Source organism: Bombus huntii, chromosome 18 (assembly GCF_024542735.1).
Source record: "Bombus huntii isolate Logan2020A chromosome 18, iyBomHunt1.1, whole genome shotgun sequence".
Taxonomy (NCBI): domain Eukaryota; kingdom Metazoa; phylum Arthropoda; class Insecta; order Hymenoptera; family Apidae; genus Bombus; species Bombus huntii.
In genome coordinates this window covers 1,557,255-1,584,027 of record NC_066255.1, presented here as the reverse complement: position 1 = coordinate 1,584,027, position 26,773 = coordinate 1,557,255, and the positions used below count along the sequence as shown (strand labels likewise).

Below are 26,773 nucleotides of genomic sequence, written 5' to 3'. Positions count from 1 at the left end.
GTATGATTAATTTCTACCGACGTTTCATACCGGGGGCCGCAAAAATTTTTCAACCCCTAAACGACCTATTAAAAGGAGGAAAAAAGGGCAACGCGCCCATCAAATGGACAGAGCAATCCGAAGCCAGCTTCCGCGAGTCGAAACGCGCCCTCGCTAACGCCACGATGTTAGCGCATCCGATACCTGGCGCACCTGTTAGCCTCGCGGTAGACGCACCCGACTATGCAATAGGAGCGGTCCTCCAGCAACGCGTCAACGACTCTTGGCAGCCGTTAGGTTTCCTTACCAAACCGTTGAACTCCGCGCAGCGAAAGTACAGCGCGTACGACCGCGAATTACTCGCTATGTACACTGCGGTAAAGCGATTTCGACACGCCATTGAAGGGAGAAATTTTACAATTTACACCGATCATAAACCCCTTACATATGCGTTCAACCAAGATCCTGATAAGTGTTCGCCGCGACAATTCCGGCAACTAGATTACATCGGACAATTCACTACCGACGTAAGATATATCAAGGGGTTAGACAATAATGTTGCCGACGCTCTGTCACGCATCGAAGCGATAGGAAAGTCTGTGGACCATCGAGCTCTCGCCGCCGCGCAAGAAGCCGACAAAGAACTAAGCAACATCGTCAACTCCGGTACATCCGCGCTACGGTTAAAGAAAATACGTTTCCCCGATCACGACGTAGAAATATATTGCGACGTATCGGGTGACTTTGTACGACCGTACGTACCGAAATCCTTGCGGCGCGACGTATTTAATTCGCTCCATGGACTTTCCCATCCAGGGATACGTGCCACTCAAAACCTGGTGACGACGCGTTTCGTCTGGCCGTCCATAAATAAGGACTCCCGAAATTGGACACGACAATGTATCCCGTGTCAACAATGTAAAGTCACCAGGCACGTATCCTCACCCGTCGGAACATTCGGAGAATTAGCGGGCCGTTTCGAACACTTACACATAGACATTATCGTGATGCCATATTCAAAAGGCTACCGATATTGTCTAACGTGTATCGACCGTTTTTCGCGTTGGCCCGAAGCCATTCCCATCGCCGACATGGAGGCGGCAACCGTCGCTTCGGCTCTCCTTTCCACGTGGATATCCCGTTTCGGCGTGCCTTTAAAAATAACGACCGATCAAGGACGCCAGTTCGAGTCGAACCTATTTAACGAACTATGCCGGTTGCTCGGCATCAGACATTTGCGCACGACAGCCTATCACCCCGCGTCCAACGGGATGGTAGAGCGCCTGCACCGACAACTAAAAGCAGCAATCAAATGCCACGATACGAGCAACTGGGTGGATATCTTGCCGATAGTTCTATTAGGCATACGAACAGCTATTAAAGAGGACCTAAACGCGACGGCAGCCGAAATGGTTTATGGCACCGGCATACGATTGCCGGCAGAATTTTTTATACCGACTAAACAACAGGCCAATTCGGAATTCGCAAGTCGCCTAAAAGACCGAATAGGAAAAATCAGGCCTCATCCAATTACGCGACACGGCGAAAAGAGAACCTTCGTGTTCCGCGACCTCGAAACATCGCCTTATGTATTCCTGCGTCGCGACGCCATCGGAGACCCCTTACAACCACCCTACGACGGGCCGTATCAGGTTATAGAGCGAGGAAAAAAGACCTTCACTATTAAAATAAATAATAAAAACGTAATAGTGTCCATAGACCGATTGAAACCCGCATTTCTATTTAACGATAATATTGAACACCATAGCACGGAAAAGCGCAATGTAACAATACCGCCCGGTGCCCGAAACGAACAAAGCGAAGGGGACTCAAGAGTTCATCACACCACACGCGCGGGCAGGAGAGTTCGATTTCCTGATTGGTTTCAGGCGGGTCTCGGATAGGCGTTAGGAGCCGGCGAACGTGCACCCTTGCCTGTAACATTTATATATTTTTCATTTATATGCGTTATCACTGGTAAGGGGGTACTGTGGCGGCACGGGCCACGGATCTTTTCAACGGCTCCGGATGCAAAGCGCGACGCCGCCAAAGCGCAACACCGACGTGCCCAATGTACCATCGATATCTTCACACTCTTTCCGCCGAATTCTCGGAAGATCATACACGTGCCAGCACTGGCGGCACATCTAATGAATGCACGCTAGTGGGGGATATCGATGGGCTACGAAGGGAAGAATCCGCGCGATCCGAAACAAAAGCAGAGTCAGTCTGTCTTGCGCCATTAAACGTGTAACTGCTCGGGACTATTTGCATAGCAACGCGTCGAACGAACTCGCGGTGTCTATCGTTATTTGTTAGTTGTTACCTGTTGTCTGTTAAGTGTAATTGTTAGTTGTTAATTGTTAACTCTGATTGTTGATTAGTTCTAATAAAACTATTGTTCGTTAAAAACACCAAGAGTAGTTCCTTACGCACCTATCACCATACCACTTCACATGTATTTACGATATAATTTTTAAACACATTTGTATTTTTAAACATCATTAAGCAAATTTCTAAATAACTAAGAATATACTGCTTCTTATTAAATAATTACGAATTGTTTTTATTAGCGAGAAGCTATTAAAAGTGACGGTTGACAAGTTGTATCGATATTCCACAAGTTGACGAAGTATACCAATAATAATTTAACAAAGCAAATTCTTCACCGCGATCTTCGAGAGAAATTCCTTGGAATGGCAATTGTTGTAACGAACGCAGCTGCATTTATAACATTCGACATAAGTTCACTCTCTTATATACTAAGCTATTTGGTTAATTCTAAGTATGTGAGGAATTTAAAAAGCTTTTAAAATCATATTAATCTCTAGGTTATGTCCTACTGGACAAATTGTAAAATCCAAATAAAAAAAAAGAAAAAAAAAGAAAAAAAAATCTCTAGGTTGGTGGAGGCAAATAACGAGAAATAGCTGTTGCAACCCGTGAAATATATTTAGAATAAATTAAATAAATATGAATAAATATAAATACCGTCGAGAGACGCTCCTATAAATGTATTCGCAAAGAGAAAGTATGATCGCTCGCGGATAACTCGATAACTCGTATATTCTATTAAACGTAGATAATAACTCAGACAAATAACTCGAACTGTAACTCCGATAATGACTCGGATAATAACTGACTCGTTCGCGATCGCGTTCATTTATTTACACGCGTCGGGAGCAGGGGGAGTAGAAAAATTTGAATTCGTCTTAGATCGACGGTTGCCTATAACGGTCACTTTGTTTTGTCCGGAGTTTATCTATCGTTATGTTTCGTGCGTCAAGGCGGTGTCCGTGTTCCGAGGCACAACACAACACGAGTCGCTCTCGATCCGCATCGTCCTATGACTCATGTGCCGCTGCAGTTTTATATGTCGGAGATTTTTTTTTTTATTTATTTGTTGAAATTACAATCAATTCTCGCGTTGAGAATTTTCAGTAATTTTTCTGGCGTGGCGCAGTGACATGGCTGTTTATTTACAATAAGTTAATATCTATCTAGTTAATATCTAATAATAGCTATCCCTTTTGTGGGAAGTTCCTTGATTGCTCTATTGCCTATTAGGTCGTGTCCTGCTGCTTTCTTGGGGTTTAGGCGACTGATTGTTTCTATAGTCTCTACAGAGGAAAAGGGTTCGATAGGAGGGGACATTTGGAAGGGGGTGTGCAGGTATTCAGTAACGTCCGCGGCGGCTTTGGGGGAATGGGGTTTGAATACTTTTGACAAGTGTTTAGCAAACAGGTCGGCTTTTTCTATAGGGCTTCGCGCCCATCCACCTTGCGGACGGCGGATAGGTGGGATTATTTGTGGGGGGCGTGTGAGTTTCCTGGAGGCCTTCCATAGTGAGTAGTTGGAGTCGGCTGTGGGGGATAAGCTGGCGAGGTATTTATGGAAACAGTCGTTTTTATAGTTTTTTAAGGTTCTGGATAGCTTTCTAGTTGCGTTGTTTAGTTTGCGTTTGTCCTCCGGTGTTCTATGGGTCTGTCATACTCTTCTTAGTCTACGTTTTTCTGCTATTTTTTTTAGTATGTATTGGGGATATTCTTGTTTGCTGTTAGATGGCTTTGTCGGTGTGGAGAGGCGGATTGCGTTTATTATGCTCGTGTTTAAGTATTTCGTGGCTGCTTCGATTTCTTCCTTTGTTTTTAGTGAGGTGAAGGCTGAGGTTGAGCGTGTAAAGTCTTCTCTAAGGAGCTGCCAGTTGGTGTGTTGGTTGTGAATGGAGCCATTAGGTGTGTTCTCGATGATTGTTGAACTGACTGTTGCTATCACGGGAGAATGATCAGAGGAGAGATCAGCCGAGGAGTTGATCTGGACGTGTCTTGATGGGATATTTTTAGTTATGAAGAAGTCGAGAAGGTCGGGTATTTTGTTGGTGTCAGTGGGCCAGTATGTGGGTTCGTATGTGGTGAGGTAGTTGAGGTTGTTGTTTATTATGCTGTTTAAGAGGTTTTTGCCTCTTGCTGTAACCAGTCTGCTGCCCCATTGGATGTGCTTGGCGTTATAGTCTCCTCCAACTATGAATCTGTTGCCCAGGGTGTCCAGGAAGTTATCAAAGTCTTCTTTGGCGATGGAGTGTCTGGGAGGGCAGTATACTGCTGAGGTGGTGATTGAGCCATGACAGTCTTCTATTGCTACGTTTGTTGCTTGGAGGTAGTCTTTCTGGAATGGTGGGAGTTCGTAGTGCTTAATACTTGCTTTGATTATTATTGCGGTGCCACCGTGGGCCTTTCCGCTGGGGTGTTGGGTATGGTAGAATTTGTAACCATTTATTTTCAGGTAGCTCTTGTCGGTGAAGTGGGTTTCCGATACGAGCATTACGTCGATTTGCTGGTGTTTTAAGAAGAGTTCTAGTTCACGTTTGTGTTGTGCTAGACCGTTGGCGTTCCAGAGAGCTATGCGCCTTGGTTTTATTTTGAGTCGGGGCGTGCTAATTTTTCCACGATGAGTGTTAGTAGCGATAGCAAGTGATTTATTTGCTCCGATTGTTTCTCTATTAGCTTTTCGAGCCTTGAGGAGTTGTCTGCGTTTGGTGGGTTGGGGACACTGTTTTGGGGAAGGTTCCTTTGGCTGTTCGGGTTATTTTGGATGCCTTGTACTGCTTGGGCATAGGAGGTTGAGGTGGAGATGAATTTGGTAGGACTGGGTGTTTGGTTGGTTGAGGGGGTTGGGGTAGTCGTGAATTTTGGCGGGCTGGGTGTTTGGTTGGATACCTCTTTTGCTCTGAGCTTAGGGTACCTGTTCGTGTATAGTGTTTTATATGCTGGGCAGCCTTTGTAGTTGGCAGGGTGGTCCCCTTGGCAGTGGATGCATTTCGCTGGGGTTTCCGGTGATTTGGCGCACTGGTCAGTGGAGTGAGTGCCTGCGCATTTAACGCAGCGGAAAGTATGGTTGCAGTATTTCTGCGTATGACCGTACCTTTGGCACCTTTTGCATTGCACTATTTCTTTTTTCACGAGCGGTGGTTCGATCTTTACTATCGCGTTCATTAGGCGACTGACGCTGTATATTTCCTTATTGTTCGGCTTTTGTTTAATGTCTAGGAAGAATAAGGATAACGGGTCTTTCGAGACTCTATGCCTTATATTACTTACGTTGATGACTTCGTGGCCGAGTTTTGAGAGTTCGTATTTTAGTTCGTCTATGTCTGCTGAGTGGTGTATGTTTCGTAGTACCACCCGGAAAGGCCTTTCCTGTTTGAGTTGGTAGGTGTGGAAGTTGGCGTTCAGGGTCCTGAGTGTCTTGGTGAGTTTTCTGTAAGCTTCTGGGTTCGTCGGTAGTATTTTCACCTTGTTGTTGCTTATCTTAAGGTTATATTCCTCCTTGCTGATATCTCTCTCTAGGGACTTGGTCATTGTCTGTATGTCAATGACGTCGTCCACAAATATTGGTGGGGGAGGGGGGATTCTCTGTGAGTGTTGGTTTGGTGGCGGTTCTACGATTTCCATGGCGTCGTTTGAGGATTCCAATACGGCGAACCTGTTGTGTGTGTTTATTTGCGTTGCTGTTTCTATTTTCCTTTTCTTTGTAGTGTTAGCGTCGTTAGTGCGGAGAGTTCTGCTACACTTCTGCCACGGGGGGGGGGGTAGCACGGGGTAGCTGCGAGTCTGCTCCGGAGAGCCTGGTCGCGGTTGCTGGACCATCATCGAGCTAGTTAATTCGGAATGAACAACTAGTCGTGAGGCTGTGAGGCTAGTATTCGGGTTGGGGTTAGGTGCATGGGATTTTCTTCTCCCTAAAGGGTAAGGGACACTTAGCTGTGTTCTCTTTCGACGGTTGGGCGACACGTGTTGTTTTCGGACTACGCTGGGCACTAGAGACACGTCTGCACGCTTCGGCACTCCACAGCGAACTGATATGTCGGAGATGAAAGGACACCGGAGCCTCCCCTTGGAACTTCGGTAAAATCCGTAAAATTGTGATCTGAAGTCTACCATAGCCATAATTAAACAATTGTCGCCATTCTATCTAATTGTATTTGTTTGAGATTTGTGATAATGAGCTTGGGAGTGACGGGATGAACGCTTTGTCTAACAAAGGTATGGAGTAATTCTATAGCTCTCCGTAAAAGAAATATTTGTGGCGGCACGCGACAGTAAACATTCCAACGGTTTCTGTCCCGTGGCTCGCCACACGCAGACCCTATTCTTCGACTAAGATGATTGCCAGATGTCGATGCGTCTCCGCAGTACATGTTCAGCTAGCCTGAGGGCCCGTTACAAATCTTAAGAGTTAGTTAACTAACGTCCTTCAATTACTGAAAATTGATTGTATGAGACTGAGATTGTATGTACTGAGAATTGATTGTAAATTTAACAAACAAAAAAAAAACATGTCCTTCAAACAGACAAACAGTCTTTGTCCCAACTACGGGAAGATAGGGGAAATGTATTTTTCTCACGAACGACGCTTCAAGGGCGGCTAGCATCTTTTTCTAACCACCGACATGGAAATTGACCAATTAACACTAGGTTTACGGGCGTTTCGTATATACCTATCTCTACGAGCACCCGTCAAATTGATGGATAAACGACGATACGCATTTTTCTTTAAAAAATGGATTTATTCAAATTAAGTCTGAAAGGAACAATATTAGGCTTCACGTTTAAATAAATTATTAATAAGTAAAAAGTCTTTTTTTTTCAATTTTCAATTATCACTAAAAAAATAACAATAACATTAACACTAGGTTTACTGGACATCAATTTGACGGATTTCGAACTTCGAAATGAAATATCTCAAGAACCATAGTATTAATTTTAACTATTTTGCATTTTCCGAAATATGGAACAGGTTTATAAGTAATAGCCAGGCTTGTCATAAGCCATATGGAAATATTTCGATAGATGAGCAATTATTTCCAACGAAAGCCCGCTGCAGATTTACACAATATATGCCGAATAACCTAACCTCATAAATTTGGCATTAAATTGGATCGGACGGACCAGATCCGCAGGCTGAAGAGACACTACCCGCTAGACCTAAACGATAGATTCAACTAGTTATTTAAATTAAGTAACATCTACTTATTTACAATATTTACGTACAAATTATACTTATCTATAACAAGTATTAACTTATTATAAATAATTAGCAATGTTACTGCGCCACGCCAGAAAAATTACTGAAAATTCTCAACACGAGAATCGATTGTAATTTTAATAAATAATAATAAAAAAAAAATTTTTGTTAGCAGTTGACGTCCAAACAAAGTAGATTTTGAATGATTTCTCTTATATGGGGAAAGATGAAACTCGATGCTCAATACCGAGATTTAAGCGAGTTTGTAACACTAAAATTAGCCAAACCATATTTACAACGAGGCAAAAATATAAGGACAGACAATTTCTTTACAAGCATCCCGCTAGCTAAAAAATTGCTATCACAAAAAACAACTTTGGTTGGGACCATCCGGTCGAATAAAAGAGAACTGGCAAAACCAGCGAAGGAAAAAAAGGACAAGATGACTTTGTTTTCCTTAGATTTATATAAATCAGAAAACTGTACACTTGCTGTGTATAAAAGTAAACCTAAAGTAGAAGTCCTCCTTCTAAGCACCAAACATACAGGTGTACGAAGAGAAGATAATTATAATCGTGTTCCAGAAACCATTGCTTTTTACAATAAAACAAAGTTTGGTGTGGACGTCGTTGACCAAATGGCACGCAAATATAGTGTGAAAGCAGGGAGTTTCTGATGGCCCTTTCAAATCTTTTTCAATATTTTGGATTTGGCAGCGATAAACGGGTGGATATTATATAAGGAGTGCACCTGATCGAAATTATTCAGAAAGGAATTCATATTTTGTTTAGCCAAGGAATTAGCTGGAGAAAAGAAGAACATTTGCCAAAGATCAGACGCTTCATTTCTGTCATCTTCAAAGTCAGAAGGTTAAAAAGGAAACACCCAACAGATCTCACAAAGGACATAACCTAACAAACAAACACTCACCACACTAAAGAAATAAATCAATCAAATTCGAAGATGGTATCCCACTGGGGGTAGCCATCCACATGTTATATTATTATACCACTAAGCTATAATATTTTACTAAATGTCCTACTGGACAAATTGTAAAATGTAAATAAATAAATAAATAAAAAAAAAAAACTTCCCGAAGGAAGGCATCTCACCACGAATCCGATGATTTCGTACCATTAGACACACCCCATCATAGTTTTCCCCGACAGTGTCACGTAAAATAACACAAAAAACAGAAAAAAATGAAAAAAAGAAACTTCACTTTTTTTCTAACACAGTTCACAATTTTTACTTCCGAGCTCTAGACGCGACTTTTCAAGACTAACTCTTACGACTCGACTTCCAATCGGATTCGGTTACTTGTTTTTTGTCACCCCTCGATATCCCCACTATCCTTGAGTTTGTTAGGAGTCCGCGATTGCCGCCACGCACGCCATCTCCTCGAATATTCGGCGGAAGGACTGTTGGGATATTGATGGCTCATTAGGCACTTCAGCGATATACATTGTTGCCGAATGCCAATACATCTTTATCTCCGATTTTAAAGTGAGCCGGTCGTGACAGCGGCCTGGTCTCACCGTGACGGAGAGACACTCTCTCTCGTCGTCCTGTTTTGCGACCAAGTTTTCAGGACAGAAAAAGCAACTAAAAACAAAATCACATAAAAGCTCCCCTCCCCAGCGGCTTAAAGCTGAGGTGGTATGGTGATAGGTGCGTAAGGAACTACTCTTGGTGTTTTTAACGAACAATAGTTTTATTAGAACTAATCAACAATCAGAGTTAACAATTAACAACTAACAATTACACTTAACAGACAACAGGTAACAACTAACAAATAACGATAGACACCGCGAGATCATTCGACGCGTTGCTATGCAAATAGTACCGAGAAGTTACACATTTAATGGCGCAAGACAGACTGACTCTGCTTTTGTTTCGGATCGCGCAGATTCTTCCCTTCGTAGCCCATCGATATCCCCCACTAGCGTGCATTCATTAGATGTGCCGCCAGTGCTGGCACGTGTATGCTCTTCCGAGAATTCGGCGGAAAGAGTGTGAAGATATCGATGGTACATTGGGCACGTCGGTGTTGCGCTTTGGCGGCGTCGCGCTTTGCATCCGGAGCCGTTGAAAAGTTCCGTGGCCCGTGCCGCCACAAAGCCAAAGATTATATTAAAACATAACATAGCCATACATAACATAGTATGGCTACGTCGTACCGTCGCGTATCGGTATTTTTGCCTAACACATCTTATCAAAATTCATGGTTTATTGTGAATACCCAAATGTATTAAAATGTATCTTGGTTTAAACAAACGTTATTTAAAAAAGAAAAAAAACACTCTCTCTCGTGTACGAGTTTATTGACGAATTAACTAACGCCTTACTATCTGTGATTACTCCATGTTTGATATAAATTCCAACTTAGACTTTGACGAAAAATTAAACCTACTATCCCGTTGACCGTCGGGTCGTTATCGTGTCTTAGATCAGTGTCACTAGTGCCTAATCATCGCGATTCTTTGTCAACTCTGTAATATCCGTATTTGTATCAATAGATGTCACTTCAACTGTGTAAGAAGATGGATAGTTCGAGTGAAGGTTCATTACATACCCCAAACCGACGGTATTATGACGACGATACGACATATATATATTTAACGAATACAAAAAAATTTTTTTAAAGTAAACAAAAAAATTATAACAGATTTCTAAGCCTATTTCATGGGCTGCAGTTTTCAATCGGCGTGAAAGATTCATCTCGTAATTCTTGACTGAAACGAAAAACCAAAAAAGGATTAAATTATTATATATTTTTCTTCTCGATGAACTAAAAAAGTTCGTCAGAAAGATTTTTGAAATAATTGTTATAGCACCTTAAGGTTTATTTTTTCTTTTTAAAAAACACATTTTTTCTTTAAAATCGCCAACATTTTTAATTTCACACTATTTTCTGCCTTTTTTTTTAGTTCATCGAGAAGAAAAAAAGACATAACCCTTTAGATTTAAGCATTAGATTCAACTAGAATCAAACATATGATAAACACATATTATTCAAGTTAAAGTACCACGCCAGAATAATTTACTTATAATTCTCAATGAGAATTGATTGTAAAATTCTTCCAAATAAAAAGAAAAGAAGAAATATCTTCGTTCTTAAATAATGGAGCAACTAGCGAAAAAAATGAAGAAAAGGCGAAGAAACGATGCAAAATATTCATGACGTGCACGTGATTCATCTACATGTTTCAGTTTTGTTGAATATTTCACAATCGAACATTTTCTTTCTTCTTCTATCGTACTCTTGTACCTTGTGACGTGACTGTTTCTCGTGAGAGATAAGAGTAAGACGAAATGCGGTTTCTAGCATTTCGCAAACAAAAAAGGACAAAACTGTTCACTTTTCTTCTGTTTTCTTCATTTTAATTAATGTAGAGATTACAATCTCTTTAGTGGTGGAATATATAAACCGTCCATATTTTGGCAACAAAGGACAACCACTTTCATTCTGATTTGAAAATGTTATCAGTATCTTATCTTATAAGAAATTGTAAGTAATGACGTATTTAAGTATTATGGCAACATTGGTATTATAAACATAAAAAGAAGATTAAAAAGGAAACACCCAACAGATCTCACAAAGGACGTAACCTAACATACAAACACTCACCACACTAAAGAAATAAATCAATCAAATTCGAAGATGGTATCCCACTGGGGGTAGCCATCCACATGTTATATTACTATATTACTAAGCTATAATATTTTACTAAATGTCCTACTGGACAAATTGTAAAATGTAAATAAATAAAAAAAAAAAGAAAAAAGAACATTGGTATTACCTGAAAGAATATTCTCAAAAGCGGAAAACATTCTGAATAAAAAGTTTTCTTTTTTTTTATTTAGTTGTTTACATTCACAATTTGTCCGATTTGGACATTTGGTAGAATTTTTTGGCTGTTTGATTATCGTGTGGATGGCTACCCCCAGCGGGGTACCATCTTCGTGTTTCTTAGGTTATATCCTTTGTGAGATCTGTTGGGTGTTTCCTCTGAATAAAAAGTGAAACAGATTGAAGGAGACTGTTGCGAATTCTCAACTAAATTGTTTTTTCTTTTTTTTATTTAATTTGTATTTTACGATTTGTCCAGCTGGACATTCGGTAAATTTTTCTAGTTTAGTTGCTAAATAACATGTGGATGACTACTCCCAGCGAGATGCCATCTTCGAGTCTCAACCAAGTGGCGATCAGTCAGGTTGCAACTGATCGGTTGATATCACGAACTTTGAACGAGATTAACGCTCAAGGTGGAAGTAAATTAAAGATGCCGAGTATGTTTAGGTTATTTACTTTCACTCTTTGGTATACACGAAGAGAATCACTAGCACTTTATGATACAGAATAATGTTATGTTTATTTAATACGGTTTAGTGTAACACGAAGAGTATAACGTTCTGATCAAGATTGTTGTAAGATTCTCTGTTAAGGAAAATATTAAGTTGGTATGATTACTAGTTCCTACATGCAAAGTTGGTACGACTTCTAACGACGCTCTTTTGTTTTGGCGTCCGTCATGTGTTAATTATCTGAGTGTATCCGGTGAATACAGAATATATTAATTGTGTCTGCGTGAATCAATTAAATATCCAACTCCAAAACCTATTATTTCAAATCTTGTAGTTGTCTATTCTCATGGGCGCATATTCTCTGGTATTGCTGACTGATACCAGATGTTTACTTTAGACCTGACCCATCGGGCACTTAGGGTGTTTATGAGCCACGTCGTAAGGTTTACAACTTGGTAGGTAGGAAAGTCGGAGTTTCCCAAGAAAGGCAGAGGTGTTATCCGAGTCATAAACGGATAGGAGACAATTGTAAATGAAAGGCATTTTTGCAAATATTTTTTCTGAATGAACTCTTCGCTACCAATAGAATCAAATTGAACTCTACTTACATAAATAACATGTTTCAGCGATTTTAGAAATTTGGTAAGAGGATAAAACAATCTTGAAAGGATAGAATCGTTTCAACAGCCAAAAAGAAAGGTTAGGAGAATTGTATAAACATGAAGTTGGAGTTAATTGTAAATTTAGTATAGTTTAAGTTATTCTGCTGTAGATTTCTTTGGGCCTTTTTTATTTTCTGTACTTTTGTAATCTTTTTTATTTAATTTAATCTTGTTTGTAACCTTTTTTTTCAATCTTTTTTATTCACTTCCAGTATTATTCAATAACCAACTGAAATACAACAGCACACCTTACAGAATTCATATTTAGTAATTCAAATTTTGAAGAAATGTATAGAAGAAAATGTTTAATACGTTTGTTGGAATACAACGATATTAATCTTATACAGATGAGGTGATGAACGGATTCTTTCCTTCGTTGCCCAGCGATATCCCCACTAGCGTGCGTTCGTGAGATGTACCGCGGCGGCTGGTGCGTGCATGCTCTTCCGAGAATTCGGCGGAAGAAGCGTAAGGATATGGATGGCACATAGGGCACGTCGGTGTCGCGCTTTGACGGCGTAGCGCTTTGTATCGCGAAGCCGCTGGAAGGTTCCGTGGCACGTGCCGCCACACAGCATTTACACGGGTTCAAAATCTTTTCAGGCGCCATGGGTCAGTAAGTCAGTCAGTCTGAGAATAACTTTTTTTTTTTTTTTTTTTTATCGTGGAGAAATCCTCATGGACACCAGCTAGGCGGGTAGTGTCGGACTCTTACCGACTAAAACTCCACGGTGGCCTATCCTGACGCCTGAGTCGAGACGCACCCGGGTTCTCTTCCGAATTCTGCCGGTCACCCCCGGGCGTCTATCTCTCCTTCTTTCGAAGGGAGGCATCCTTGCTCTTCTTTGGAACACTAGGGGGGACCACACCCCCTAGCGCCTCGATCCTGCGCGTCTTCCTGGGGACCCCGTCCCTGACGCCTTTCTTCCTGGTTTCCATGTGCTCCTGTGGCGGCCGGGATAGCTCCGCCGGTTACCCCCGGGGTAGTCCTGCGCTCCGGGGGCTTCTGCCTGCCTAGTGCTCCTTGGAGAATCCCAGAAAAATGGCGGCGGTGCGCCTTCTTCCTCTTCGCCAGCGCCCGCCCGAACGTTGACCCATCCTTGTCCGTGCCGCGGCGACCGTTGCTTAACCCATGTGATCGGTGGGAAGTCCACGTCTCCACCGCTGCCAGCGGGCGCTGACAGTCTGAGAATAACTAGCCAACTGTTAACATTCCATAACACTCACTTATATTTTTGGTTCTGTAATTTTTTGTTTAATAAATATCACATAATATTATTTTAACATAAACATTGTGTCTTCCACAGATTATTAATCTTAATTTCAAGATTAAATTCTAACAACGTTAAAGATGAAAATTACCAACGATAGAAAAAGGACCCTAATGTTTGTAAGATATTATTTCATTGTAATTCTAGCAGTTGAACATAATTTTAAATAAAAAAATAATTATTTAATGCAATGAAATCACTAAACTGTAATTGAAGTGTAAGTCTAATTGACAAACCTTTGTATTTTGACGAATTAGAATCTATCAGCTATACAAAAAAAAAAACAAATTTTACAAAGTGCTTCTCTGGGCACTAAAGGCATCCGTTATCGACTTATCGCTCGTAATATACAAAAAGGAAGTACTGTCTGCTTAGGAATGGAAAAATCTGTTTAATGCTCTTTACGTGCAATTTCATGCACGTTTACACCAACAGTTTTAAAAATGAAAATCTTGGAACAGGAGCCGCTGCCCTTACTAAAAACAAATTAATTAAATATGGATTCAGAAACGAGGATATACGCAAAGATTTAAAAGTTCCAACAGTCAAAGAAGAAATCGGCAGGTACGCGGAAAAGAACAAGGAAAGGAGGGCAACACATCCAAATGAGCTGGCTGCTAAAGCGAGCAAAACTCTCATAAAAAAAGAGCTAAAGAGAAAACACATCACTGACCTCACTAAAGAAATAAAATAGACAAACTAGAATATGGTATCCCGCCATCCACTTTTTATTATCTAGTAATAAAGCTAGAAAAATTTACCAAATGTCCAACTGGACAAATTGTAAAGTACAAATTAAATAATGAAAAAAAAAAGAAAAAGGCCTGAATGATTTCAATAATATTTGTACGATTGAAACATGTACATTGATCATTTTTTCAGATTTCCACTATTTTTCAAATCTAAGATGCGAAGCATGGCAATGTACATAGTAATTCACGAATTATATGACAAATTAGTCAAATGTGGGAAGATAGTAACAATAGCGTGGGTTTCTTCACATCTATGAATTCATATTCAGGGATTCATATCTATGAATCTTGGCGGTTAATCGAACTTTGACAACTTATAAAATGACGGTATGAGCAGTTTAATTGACAAAATGGTAACTAACAGTTAATACTTATAAAATTTTTACTAACTTGATTTCGATTTGACAGACGAACTGGCAGAACGATGGTGTGAACACTTCGATTTGACAAATTTTTTTTTTTTATTTGAATTTTACAATTTGTCCAGTAGGACATTTGGTAAAATATTATAGCGGTATACTAATATAACATGTGGGTGGCTACCCCCAGCGGGGTACCATCATCGTGTTTGTTAGATTATGTCCTTGTGAGGTCTGTTGGGTGTTTCCTTTTTAATCTTCTTTTTATGCTTGATGTGTCGACCGTTTCCGCTGCCAGCCGGTTTGGGTGCGTTGCTATTCTTTCTCTGTACTTTCTTGCACTTCTGTTAATCTCCTCCTTGACCGTTGGTATTCCCAGGTCTTTCCAAATGTCCTCGTTTCTAACGTACCATGGCGCGCTTACTATTGTTCTGAGTATTTTAGATTGCATTGCCTCTATTTTGGTTATATGGCTCATTGCTGCTGTTCTCCATAGTGCTATTCCGTACGTCCAGATTGGTTTTATGACCATTTTATATATTTTTAGTTTGTTTTCTACGCTTAGTTTGGATTTTCGACTTGTTAGCCAGTACATTTGTCTCCTTGCCATCTGTATTTTGTCTATTGTTGCTTTAATATGCTGTTTCCATGTGAGTCGTGTATCTAAGTGGATTCCTAGGTATTTAACTTGCCTTGTTTGTATTATGTGTGTGCCGTTTAGTACAATGTTTGGTGGTTTTCGCAGTGTGAATGTAATATGTTTGCATTTATCGGAGTTTGCTTTAATTTGTTTTGCTTGAAGCCACATTTCTATTTTTGTGATATGTTCTGGTAGTAATGTAGCTGCTGTTGCAGGGTTAGTGTGCCTGACTAGTACAGCTGTATCATCCGCGAATGTCAGTATTTTGCTATTGTTAGTTGTTGGTATGTTGGCCGTGTATAATGTGTATAAAATTGGTCCTAGGACGCTTCCTTGCGGAACTCCTGCCTTGATTTCTTTAACTTCAGAGTATGTGTCTTTGATTTTTACTATGAAGCTTCTGCTGCTTAAGTATGATTTGATTAATTGCTATATCTGCTCCGGGAACTGTTTCCTGATTGATTGTAGTAGGTTAGTGTGGTTTATTTTATCGAATGCTTTTTCGATGTCCATAAAGAGTGCCGTGCAGTATTGTTTTGTTTCCAGCGCCTGTAACATTTCATTGACGAGTCTGTGCGTTTGTTCTATTGTGGAGTGTTTGTTTTTGAATCCGAATTGGTGATGCGGTATTAATTGATTCTTCTCTATTATAGGTTTTATGCGGTCGTAAATTACTTTCTCTAGTATCTTGGAGAACACCGGAAGTAGTGAGATTGGTCGGTAGGACTTGATTTCGTGTGGGTCCTTGCCTGGTTTGGGTATCATTATGATTTGTGCCAGTTTCCAAGTTTTTGGAAAGTATTGTATTCTTAGTATTGCGTTAACTATTATTGTGATTTGTCTTATCGCTTTTGGCGGAAGGTTTTTCAAGATTTTGCCGTTAATTAGGTCGATTCCCGGTGCTTTATTATTTTTTGTTTTCTCAATTATGTTTCTGATTTCTTGTGCTGTTGCTTTGGGTATGGTGTAGTGATTGTCAGTTGGTGTACTAGTAGTTAGCGCATCCTTGTCCGTATGACTATTGTAGTTGCTGTTGTTGATGTTGTGTGGGGTGAATGTGTTGCATAGGTGGTTGGAAAATTCTTCAGCTTGCTCTTCGTTGCTTCTTGCCCATGTGTTGTCTGCTCTTCTGATTGCTGGTACCATTTTTGTTGTCTTCTTTATTGTTTTTGTGGCTTTCCATAGGGAGTAGTTGTAGTTCTCGTGAGCAGATAGTGACTCGATGATCTTTGTGAACTCGTTGTTGTTGTGCTCTTTTATTTTGTTTTTTATTTATTTTGTGAGTTAGTTTAGGTGTTTTTTGTTTTCTTTTGTTCTGTGTTTTTGCCATTTTGCTTTCGCTTTTCTTTTTTCTCTAATTTTTTCGAGGATGTCTAATGGAACTGTTTTTGTTTGTCTGTTGGTTGTTTCAGGTATAGTGGTTGCCCTTGCTGCTTCTTGGATACTTTCTGTGTGCGTGGTTACTGCTTGATCGATGTGTTCGGGTGTTTTCAGTGGGATGTTGCAGCTGATTTTTCTCTCTATTATTTCTTTCAATATTTGCCATTTGGTGGTTTTATTGCATAGCTTCTCTGTGCTGCTGTAAAGTATTGGTTTGTTTCTGTATGTAATTATTATGGGCGTATGGTCGGAGGTAAGCTCGAGGCTGGGTGCTATGTTTAGTTTATTTCTGTTTAGATTTATAACGGGCCCTCGGGCTAGCTGAACATGTACTGCGGAGACGCATCGACATCTGGCAATCATCTTACTCGAAGAATAGAGTCTGCGTGTGGCGAGCTACCGGACAGAGACAGTTGGAATGTTTACTGTCGAGTGTTACAACTATTTCTTTTTTAAGGAGAGCTATAGAATTATTCCATGCCTTTGTTAGACAAAGCGTTCATCCCGTAACCGCGGCTACGTTCGGCGACTGGCTGTCCCCTCGAGGCCAAGCTCATTATCACAACTCTCGAACAATTACAATCGGATTGAATAACTACAATTGTTTAATTACAGCTATAGTAGACTCTAGGTTACAATGTTGCGGGATTAACCAAAATTCCAAAGACTCCGGTGTCCTTTCATCTCCGACATATATAACCTTGGTTATGAATATTTTAAATCGGCACAATAATTGTTAAAAGTATATATCAAACATTTGTCGTACAGTAATACGCATGATCGGTAAATATTTCTTATGCTAATCTATAAATCTAAGGAATCTCAGAAAATAAATGCTTTAGATGGAATATATCCGGATTTGCAGATAACTTCTAGATACTGTTCAGTTTGAAAACAAAGACAAGGAATATATGGATTATGTGGAACATCTCGTATCTTATTCCAAAAATTACGAGCTGATGCGGTACATTCTACGTGTTGGTTGGTTTATTAAAGAGAGGAGTGATAAAATTGTAACAGTCAGTGTATATTAAAATCACTTTAAATACAAGTACAAAGATAGTGTATGCCAGTTGTAATCGTCGCACCTTCAATGTTACCGTTCAACTCTACGCTTGCTATTGCACTGTATGACCTGTTATAATGATTCGTTATAATGATCGTCCTAGAAAGGACGTTCGTCTATTCGTATCGAACGATGGTATTATAAAAATTTCAGATGTAACTCCGGATGACGATTAGAAAGAACGACGATAATGTTTTGTTCGGAATTTGTTTACCTTTAGACCTAGCAAAGCAAAACAACGTTGTCACTCCAAGGCAAAACAATACGATCCGCCTTAAACGTATGTAAGTACATCTCTGACAATCGTCTGTTCCAGTAGCAAACTGTAGACGCAAGTATATTGCAATCAATTTCGATCATGTTTAAAAAATGTCGACAAACTCTTTTGTGTCTTTTCAAACGAATGAAACTTTATTAGAATATATTGCGAATAAATGTGTTCTGCATTTTTGTGCAGCATGCAAAGTTTAAAAGAATATATTAATCCTTTCTTGTTATTTATACAATTGATATACAACATAACACGTTTGGATATTGATCAAAAATTCATTTTTTATGAAAATAATCTCACCTAACCATTTATATATGTGTTCCATCCTTGTCTACGGGAGTGTTAAGCATGTCTCCTTCCGTACTACAAAAAAAATTTTTTTTTTTTTTTTTTACGTGGAGGAAATCTTCATAGACACCTTACCACCCTGTGGGGACGGGCAGAAGGTAGTGCCGGATTCTTACCGGCTAAAACCTCCACGAACGGGACAGTGGTACCAGCGCGAGCTGATCGTCGGAGGACACCACCCCTGTGTGCTGAAGAACACCAAGTAGCATCTTTAACCAAATATTCCTAGAAAGTACACCCAGAAGACACGCAAGGGAGGGGCTGGCCGCTTGCCTGTTTGTATATTCTAAGAGAAATTTTGGTTTTTCGTTCCCCTTTTTTTCTGTCCTTCCATGCCGAGGATTCGAACTCGGGACGCGTCGTCTTCAGTTCTGGGCTTTAACGAGCGTAGCTGGCTGCCCCGTCGACTTTCCGGCTGATTGGAAAGGATTTGATTCTTAATCTGGCAATGTATATCAGGAAGTATTCTAATTTGCCTCTTGAAGGAGATGTATATTTTTCATAGCCCTCTCAAAATATAAGGGGTAAAGTTATATAATTCCCTTAATTAAATCATTATTATTAAGTCTATTATGAAGCGCTGAATAATATATTTTTGCTGCTATTATAATTCTTGTAGTAAGAGATGGCCGTTCTAAAAGAATTCCTGCCTCTACTAATGCGCTTATTTTCAAGATGCCTAGCCATGCGTTTTCCATCGCACTGGCAGAGATTTTATAACGTATGGGATTAGCATAAGTTATAAATAGGTCTAATTAATAATTTATAACAGAAGATTTTAACCTCAAGATTTAGGTCAGATGCAAACGATCGAATTTTAATTGGATTTTGTTATCTCTCGCTTAGCGTTCTGTATTATATACGTGCGTTTTAGGTTCTTCTTGCTATTTTAATGTTTCCATGTTTGGATGGGATATTTTCAGATGTTCTTTTTCTTTTTTTTTTTTTATTATTTAATTTGTACTTTACAATTTGCCCACATTCGGCAAATTTTTCTAGCTTATTTTCAGATGTGAACGTAGCGAAGGAATAAGTTTCCGTTTTTAGCGTTGTTAGCAACAAACAAAATAGAAAATGGGTTCGAGGACATTTTCTTGTGGAACCGTTAATTTCTTTCAGAGAGGACACATACACTTCTAATTTTAACATACAAATAATACCTATTCGTAATGTGGGAGAAAATAATTCTATATGTGCTATTCAGCAGAATTGTTTATAACTTCCTTAAAATCCTTCATTTTATCACATAATACATAAAATCATTCAATCTTTAGCGGAGGCTTTTTCCACATTGAGAAGCAACGCGGTGCAGTATTTTCCACCTTCCGTTGATCTAATTACGTCGCTGGTCATTCTGTGTATTTACTTTACTGTATTCTGATTCTTCCTGAATCTAAATTGTTGGCCTAGGATTAGGTATTTAGCTTTTGGCCGGATAGCCAGCTACGCTCGTTAAAAAACAACGGAAAAACTAAACATTATCGGCACCCACTTTTCCAAAACACACACACGAAACGACCACATGGGTCGAGAACGACTGAACAGCATTATCATCGCCGAAACAAACAAACTCAAAAATAAAATAGAACAAGGCATAGCGCAAAATAAAACAGTTTGCACATTCTCAAACGAAAACACCTCGGACAACCCCAAACAACCAGAACCAGAAATAAACTACTTTACAAATTACAGCCAACTAAATATAATATTCTCCAAACTAAACAAGAAAAAATCCTACGGCTTCGATGGCATGCCAAACATTTTGCTCAAACGCTTACCTAACGAAATAAAATGGTACTACACGGTACTCTTCAACAATGCGCTAAATAACACGTATTTCCCCGGAAAATGGAAAAAGGCCAAATTAATAGCCATTACAAAAAAATAAAGACGGTTCATCGCCTGCAAACCTACGACTTATAAGCCTCCTCCCCAACATAAGCAAAGTATTGGAAATAGTCATAAACAACCCCCTAGCCTCCTTCTGCGCAATAAATAACGTAATCCCAGAAAATCAATTCAACGCAATTAGAAGAAAAACAGCAGTTACCCCATCAGCGACATCTACAGCCAGCGCAACAATTATCACGAACAACACTTTTACACCTAAACAATAAGAACAGAACTTCAAGAACTTTTTGACAAAATTAACGATTACTACTATACATGGAAACTAAAAATTAATGCTACCAAATGCGAAACCATACTGTTTAGATCCACGTCAAGTGAAAAAGGCCCAATAGAAAGAGAACACTGTAAAAAATTCTAATTAAGAGGAAAAGCAAACGAAGGGGAGCTCATACCACACAAAAATTGCGTAAAATATCTAGGCGTAAATATAGACGACAAATTAAACTGCAAGCAGCACCTCGAAATTCAACTCTCCAAAGCCAGCAAAGCATTCTAGAAAACGAAAAGATTATTCTACACCAAGCGTCTCAACAGCAAAGTAAAAATCCTGTGCTACCAAGCACTAATCAGACGGATCATAACCTATAGCTGCCTAATCTGGTACAACGTATCAGCTTCCCTAATGGAAAAAATTCGCATATTCGAAGGAAAATGCATCAGGGCTTGCCTGAGTACTTACAGATTCGAACACAGCAGATTCAAAAAATACGTCAAAAATAAAAGAATCTACGACTTAGCCAACAACCACCGCATCGACTGCCACATCTTAAAACAAGTACATAACCTAACGAACAAACACACACCACACTAAAGAAATAAATCAATCAAATTCGAAGATGGTATCCCACTGGGGGTAGCCATCCACATGTTATATTATTATGCCACTAAGCTATAATATTTTACCAAATGTCCTACTGGACAAATTGTAAAATGTAAATAAATAAATAGAAAGAAAAGCATCTCAAAACTAACAAGGAGCCACTTCGCGCAAGCTGCAAAGATAAAACAAAATAATTTAATCTTCGGTTGCTTATTTCCAAACGATTCGTATTACAAAAATACACTGACAACAGGTTAGGCCCCCCCCCCCCCCCCGCCCGAAGCGTTTTTATACCTAGACGAAAGAAACTATCTCCAAGACCAAAATAATATCCCAATAATATACCATATAAAAAGAAAGATAGGGATTAAAACAATACTCTACGAGAAGAACTTAAATGGACAAACCGTAGACACTAGGTGGAGATACAACATGGCCCTTCCCCAAAAAGACACAGAAGACAATCACAGAAAAAACATAAAAAAATTGATGGATACCGAAACCATAGTAAAAAAGAGAATAACAAGAGAAAGAGCCACAAAACGGCAACGCTCAAATCTCCCTCCGTATAAAATAGTGTGAATATTGTAAACTTTGTAAATATTGCAAATAATTCTACAGGACACCCCTCCCTTCCCCGCCCCGACCACCCTCACCGACCCCTTTCCAAAATCCCACAGCACCTCCAAAACCGAATAGACTAACGAACTGTCCTGTTTTTGCGACCAGGTTTTCAGGACAGAGATACAAAGAAAAAACTACATCGTATATACGCACCGCTCTATAGCGACTTAAATCCAATTTCTATATTGTAAAGCTAAAAAAATGTAATTCCGACATACAAAATATTGTATGCCTATGTCGTACCGTCATGTATCGGTATTTTTGCCTAAACAGTCCCACAACCAAAATTCATTGTTTATGGTGAACAGCATGCCAATGTAACATTCTGTTAAGGTATAGAGAGGAATCGGAAAAGTAAATGATTTACTTTATTCACAACAGCTATACATATATATGTCGGGTTTACAATAGAATTAGAGTTCGGGGCGTGAAACGAAACTTTGTTCGGATTATACATTGTCGTTATGCAATAGAGAAGACATTGACTAGTGCAAATACGATTATTATAGAATTGGACAAGTAACCGTGGTAATTAGATACTCGAGAAACTAATGACAATGATCCTAGGTTCAATAACGAATCCGCGGTCGACCGGATGATAGATGAACGTGCTCACAAAAACTAAGTCGGACGCTTAATATTCACTGGTCGTAAGGTGTTACTCTTTTCGTCGATGAGATCGCAAGAAAGAATGACTTTCCGTCCCAACGATGCCACAGAGGAAAAACTACGATGGGGTGTGTCTAAGGACACGAGATCATGGGATTCATCGGGGATAGCCTTCGTTCGGAAAGGAAGGGAAATTGACGTTACTGCTAATTGGTCAATCTCCATATCGGTAGTTAGAAAAAGATGCTAGCCGCCCTCGAGCCGCAGCCACGTTCGGCGACTGGCTGTCCCCTCGAGGCCAAGCTCATTATCACAACTCTCGAACAATTACAATCGGATTGAATAACTACAATTGTTTAATTACAGCTATAGTAGACTCTAGGTTACAATGTTGCGGGATTAACCAAAATTCCAAAGACTCCGGTGTCCTTTCATCTCCGACATATATAACCTTGGTTATGAATATTTTAAATCGGCACAATAATTGTTAAAAGTATATATCAAACATTTGTCGTACAGTAATACGCATGATCGGTAAATATTTCTTATGCTAATCTATAAATCTAAGGAATCTCAGAAAATAAATGCTTTAGATGGAATATATCCGGATTTGCAGATAACTTCTAGATACTGTTCAGTTTGAAAACAAAGACAAGGAATATATGGATTATGTGGAACATCTCGTATCTTATTCCAAAAATTACGAGCTGATGCGGTACATTCTACGTGTTGGTTGGTTTATTAAAGAGAGGAGTGATAAAATTGTAACAGTCAGTGTATATTAAAATCACTTTAAATACAAGTACAAAGATAGTGTATGCCAGTTGTAATCGTCGCACCTTCAATGTTACCGTTCAACTCTACGCTTGCTATTGCACTGTATGACCTGTTATAATGATTCGTTATAATGATCGTCCTAGAAAGGACGTTCGTCTATTCGTATCGAACGATGGTATTATAAAAATTTCAGATGTAACACCGGATGACGATTAGAAAGAACGACGATAATGTTTTGTTCGGAATTTGTTTACCTTTAGACCTAGCGAAGCAAAACAACGTTGTCACTCCAAGGCAAAACAATACGATCCGCCTTAAACGTATCTAAGTACATCTCTGACAATCGTCTGTTCCAGTAGCAAACTGTAGAAGCAAGTATATTGCAATCAATTTCGATCATGTTTAAGAAATGTCGACAAACTCTTTTGTGTCTTTTCAAACGAATGAAACTTTATTAGAATATATTGCGAATAAATGTGTTCTGTATTTTTGTGCAGCATGCAAAGTTTAAAAGGATATATTAATCCTTTCTTGTTATTTATACAATTGATATACAATATAACACGTTTGGATATTGATCAAAAATTCATTTTTTATGAAAATAATCTCACCTAACCATTTATATATGTGTTCCATCCTTGTCTACGGGAGTGTTAAGCATGTCTCCTTCCGTACTACAAAAAAATTTTTTTTTTTTTTTTACGTGGAGGAAATCTTCATAGACACCTTACCACCCTGTGGGGACGGGCAGAAGGTAGTGCCGGATTCTTACCGGCTAAAACCTCCACGAACGGGACAGTGTAGCAGCGCGAGTTTTTATCGTCGGGCCCCTGTGTGCTTAACACCAAGCACGTTTAAAAACCAAGTACTCCCAGAAAGTACACCCAGAACACACGCAAGGGAGGGGCTGGCCGCTTGCCTGTTTGTATATTCTAAGAGAAATTTTGGTTTTTCCGTCCCTTTTTTTGGGGGCCTTCCATACCGAGGATTCGAACTCGCTACGCGTCACCTTCAATTCTCGACCTTAACGACCGTAGCCAACTGCCCCGCCGAGCTTCTAGCTCATTGGAAAGTATTTGATTCTTAATGTGGTAATGTACATCATAGGAAGTATTCTAATTAGCCTCTTGAAGGAAATGTACATTTTTCATAGCCCTCTCTAAATACAAGGGGTAAAGGTAAATAATTCCCTTAATTAAATCATTATTATTAAATCTATTATGAAGCTCTTAATAATATGTTTTTGCTGCTATTATAATTCTTGTAGTAAGAGATGGCCGTTCTAAAATAATTGCTGCTTCTTCTAATGCACTTATTTTCAAGATGCCTAGCCTTGCGTTTTCCATCGCACTGGCAGAAATTTTATAACATATGGGATTAGCATAAGTTATAAATAGGTCTAATTAATAATTTGTAACAGAAAATTTTAACCTCAAGATTTAGGTCAGATGCAAACGATCGAATTTGCAACAAATGACCGCAACGGCAATGGGTTGGAAGAGCAAGAAAATACATATGTATGTATCCCGTACTTTCGTTGCGCGAGGGATAGGAATTTCGTGATGAAACGCAGAGGCTGCCAAGTATCATTGACGCGTTGTTGGAGTACCGCCCCTATTGCGTAATCGGAAGCATTGACTACGAAGCTAGCGGGCGCGCCTGGAATCGGATGCGCTAACATTATTGCGTTAGCTAAGGCGCGCTTCGACGCGCGGAAGTTCTTTTCAGTTTGATCGGACCACTCGATAGTCGCATTGCCCTTTGTTGTGCCTTTTAACAAGTCCTTGAGCGGTTGTAGAATTTGCGCTACCCCCTGTATGAAACGTCGATAGAAGTTGATCATACCGAAGTATCTTCGCAATTCCTTAACAGTACCAGGTCGCGGTGCTTTGATTATCGCGACAACGCGTTCAGCCAGAGGTTTGTCCCATCCGCGGTAACGGTATATCCAAGAAATTGAATTTCGCGCACGCCGAATTCGCATTTTGCGAGGTTTATAACGACCCCGTATTCGTCGTGGCGATTGAACAAAATCCGCAAGTGTTCGCGGTGTTGTTCCTCGGTATCGGACGCGATTAAAACATCATCGATATACGCGTAGACGAAATCGAGGCCTCTTGTGATTTCGTCCACGAATCTTTGGCACGTTTGGGCGGCGTTTCGGAGCCCAAACGTCATACTAGTCGCTTCAAAAAGGCCGAAAAGGGTAGTAATCGCAGTTTTCGGTACGTCCTCCGGCGCGATGGGAATTCGATGGTAAGCGCGCACGAGATCGATTTTGGAAAAAATCCGACATATAGACGGGCCAGTCTTCGTAGTTCTATAAATAGATTCATGGCTTCGAAACTCTGTTGTAATTAACTTACTTACTTACTTATAATGCTTATAAATTATACCTATCTATAATAAGTATTAACTTATTGTAAATAAACAGCCATGTCACTGCGCCACGCCAGAAAAATTACTGAAAATTCTCAACGCGAGAATTGATTGTAATTTCAACAAATAAAAAAAATAAAAAAAAAAATTTCTGTTTAGTCCCTTTGTAACTGCAAAGTCTAGCAGGTCAGATATTTTGCTCAGGTCTGTCGGCCAGAATGTCGGTCTTCCTGTGGATAATATATTGAGGTTATTATTTCTAATGTATTTTTCCAAAGTTCTGCCTCGAGGTGTGGTGATTCTTGATCCCCATAGTGTGTGCTTTGAGTTATAGTCTCCCGCTGCAATATACAAAAGAGTTAACTGCAGACGAAAACAATGTTTTCTCTAAGAGCAGCAATTCTAGAGAAATAAATATACATTTTTTTTTTGTTATTTATTTATTTAAATTTTACAATTTGTCCAGTAGGACATTTGGTAAAATATTATAGCGGTATACTAATATAACATGTGGCTGGCTACCCCCAGCGAGGTACCATCATCGTGTTTGTTAAGTTATGTCCTTTGTGAGATCTAGAATAAATATACATGGACGACATTTTCTCTACTGACTACTCTAAGAAGTCGGCCCTACTAAAACAATAACAAGCGATTTGTGCAAGGTCGGCGGTTCAAATTTATGCAAATGGCTTTCAAATGAGCTGAGGCGGATGTCAAACGTGTTGATTTATTTAATGACGAGACGAGTGAATACTCGTGATAGTCAGATATATTAAAAATCGCTCTAAGTACAGAATATCATTAGATCCAACTAGAATCAAACATATTATAAATTATTATAATCCAAGTTACAGTACCACGCCAAAAGAATTTACTTATAATTCTCAACGAGAATTGATTGTAAATAGTCTACCAAATAAAAAAAAGGTACAATATACAGAGTTAGTATATTACGCATTATACTTATCTATAATAAGTAATAACTATTTATAAATAATTAGCCATGTTACTGCGCCACGCCAGAAAAACTACTGAAAATTCTCAACGCGAGAAGTGATTGTAATTTTAGTAAATATTTTAAAAAAAAGTATAT

The 26,773-nt window shown here is 39.4% G+C and overlaps 2 protein-coding genes and 2 pseudogenes across 2 annotated transcripts in view; all 4 read right to left on the bottom strand.

Moving 5' to 3' along the window:
- Nucleotides 1-26,773, bottom strand: part of LOC126875441 (uncharacterized) — a 299,435-nt gene that overhangs the window by 85,165 nt on the left and 187,497 nt on the right. The gene's annotated exons all lie outside the window — the stretch shown is intronic.
- Nucleotides 1-26,773, bottom strand: part of LOC126875575 (uncharacterized) — a 36,338-nt gene that overhangs the window by 7,989 nt on the left and 1,576 nt on the right. The window lies entirely within an intron of this gene.
- LOC126875588 (U6atac minor spliceosomal RNA) lies at nucleotides 18,482-18,581 on the bottom strand (annotated as a pseudogene).
- On the bottom strand, nucleotides 23,882-23,981 carry LOC126875587 (U6atac minor spliceosomal RNA; annotated as a pseudogene).